This window comes from Tupaia chinensis, unplaced genomic scaffold (assembly GCF_000334495.1).
Source record: "Tupaia chinensis unplaced genomic scaffold, TupChi_1.0 Scaffold000463_1, whole genome shotgun sequence".
NCBI classification, from domain to species: domain Eukaryota; kingdom Metazoa; phylum Chordata; class Mammalia; order Scandentia; family Tupaiidae; genus Tupaia; species Tupaia belangeri.
This window is the reverse complement of record NW_006159972.1, coordinates 1,303,567-1,306,413: the sequence shown is the minus strand read 5'-3', so window position 1 is coordinate 1,306,413 and position 2,847 is coordinate 1,303,567.

Below are 2,847 nucleotides of genomic sequence, written 5' to 3'. Positions count from 1 at the left end.
CGCAGCGCCGCGGCCCGGGTCATTCTTGAGATGGGGGGACGCTGGCGAGGGGGAGGGCGGAGCCGCGCCCCTCTGCGCACTGCCAGCCCGACACCCACACAGCGGCAGGCGGGGCAGGGCGGCGAGGGGAGGAGAGATGCTTGAGGCCGGCGCGCCAGCCAGACGTGCGAAGAGGAGGACAGACAGCAGGCGTGTCTGTAGAGAAGGGCAGACAGACGGGAAGAGAGCGAGACAGACATACAGACACGTGCGGAGAAGGGGGACAAACGATATGTCGGGGAAGATCGGTGGATAGGGGGACAGAGGCAAGGGGGGCACTTGGGCAGGGGACCCCATCACAGGCAAAGACTAAGGGCAGACTGGAGAGGGGGCGGCAGGCGGGGCGCCGCCCGGGGGGGAGGCTGGAAGGGGCGGCAGAGCCAGGCAGGGCCTTGCGCTCCCAGGTGCTTGCAGGTGAGTTCTGGGGTGTGCAGGGTGCCAGCTCGGCCTGGCGAGGCCTTCCCGGAGCTGCCGACGGGTCGACCTGCGCTTACCCTGTGTTTTTTTGCTTCCAGTGCCCAAAACCGCAGGGCATGGGGTACAACTTTGGCAGACACAAGCTGCCCCAGGAGATGTCTGGCTCAGGGGAGGAGGGTTCCTGGCTTCCAAGACCTGCTTGGCCCCCACTCCACTTTGGGACCTGGGACAAACCCTAGCCCATTCCCGAAGCCCCCTTTCTTCATTGCGCAGCGCTGCCCTTCACTGCACGTACCGGACTTGTGGGATTATTTACCAATTCTGCCCCCTGCCTCGCGAACCCTGAGGGCAGCAGTGGGCGGGTTGCAGGGGTCTGCATGGAGTGTGCACTCAGGAAACGGAGGACTCTATTGATGAAATAATGGTTGTAGGTGAGGAAACTGGAGTTTAAAGAGGCGAGGACGTTCAAAGCCGGGCTAGTTTGAAAACCCAAGGGCCGCTGGTTGGAAAGTGGTTCCCCAAACTAAAGAGCTGGACGTAGGTGGTGATGAACCCTGGGGAGGCAGAGGCTGGAAGGAATGTGGCCCTGCCAGGAATTGAATGTGGAGAAAACTGTCCTCCTCTGACCCTACCCTGCCATCACCATGTCTTGGGTCTCCCTGGGGAAGGCAGGGAGAGCTGCATGGGCTCAGGTCTCAGCGGATGACATCTTGCAGCCTCCTTAGGTCAATTCATTCCGCCTCTGCCCTGCACTGCCCGCCCCACCAGTCCTGCCTGCCGGGCAGTCTAGGCTGTCATGGGGGCATCTGTGCTGTGAGTGGGCTAGAATACAGGGAAACCTCACCCAGAGTCCTGAGAAAAGGGACTTGAGAGGCCTTTTGTCCAACCCCATGCATTTATGCTATGGATGAACAAATGAACGGTCAAAGAAAGGAAGAAATATTCCAAGATCAGTGAACCAGGACTGGAGACCCAGGCATGGCGGGCTAGGGCCAGGGCCACTGTACAGCTCTGCTGTGGGTGACCTTGATCTCTGAGCAGATACCTGATCCTTACAGCTATTCCAGGTGTTGAGTGGTTTTTGCCTGTAAGCTGCCCCCTTTGGCAACTCGGTGTGCATGTGTGTTGTGGGGTGGGGGTGGCTCACTGGGAGTGAGTCCTTGTGGAAGGCTTCGGACCTCCTCCCCCACGTACTGGTCATCGCTGGTCTGATAAATACAGCTTGTTCTTCAGACTGGAGCCTAGAAGTGGTTTCCAGTGGGCCTGGGGGGTGCTGGATCTCACTTTCAGGACCTGGATTATGACCAGTTGCCTACTCATCTGTCTGCCTCTCGGTCCACAAATACATATTAATGTAGATACTTGGAAGACACCAAAAGGAAAAAGGAGAAAAACCAGCCAGTATTAATACTGGGGTTTCTGGGGCCAGCAGGTGGTGTAGTGGTTAAGGTGCTGGACTCCCACTTGGTTAAGCATGGTTTATATCCTGGATCTGATGGCTTGAAGATCATACTGGGCCTGTGTGTGTGCATACCCAACATCCTGAGAGGAGACTAGAGGAGGAAGAATTATGATGTAGCCATCCCTCCCCTCCCCTGGGGTGTGTGTGGGGTGTGTGATTTCTCACTTTCCCTCTCTCTGTCTCTCTCCTACAAGGGCATACACCCTATGACAAAAACCTTAAAAAAAAAGAGATTTCTTAGTTTTCTTTGTTTGTAGTTGCAAAACTCTACAGGTGTCCTTAAATGGAGTGGGTTTGCTGACTCCGCCTCTCCTCTGTGTCACTGTTTGAATGACTGCCTAGTCTGGCATCAGCTGGTTGCACTATATTTTATCTGACCAACTTCCTATTGCTGGACATTTAGTTCCTTTCTGTTTTCATGCTTCTAGACATACTGCAGTGGATGTCCTCGTGGGTAAGTTTGTGCCTGTGTATGTCAGTGGGTATGGCCATGTATTTTTGAGGTTTTCTTTATGGGGTCATTTGTTGTTGTTGTTGCTTGTTTTGTTTTCAATTGTCAGAAGGCACACCAAAAAGAGATGGAGAGAGAGGAAGAAAGCACCCCCAGGTTTGATGTGGTCACACTGCAGTCCCTTCTTCCCCATTCCTTTATCCTATTGAGATTTCAGGTGTGTTCTTCAGGTTGCTCGAGGTGGGATTTGAACCATGGCTGGCTATGTGGGAGCTGGCTCCCTTAAGCATTAGGTTACCAGGCTGAACCTGGGGTCTTATTTGCAGGAGGGGCATCTCCTGGACACCAGGGAAGCACGGTGGTGTCTAGTATCTGCCTGATGAAGGGTCAAGGAGGGAGGCTGGAGGGAAGAGCTTGTGGGGGATCATGCAGTGACATCACAGGACAAAGGAGTCTGAGACACCCAGCCCCCCCGCCC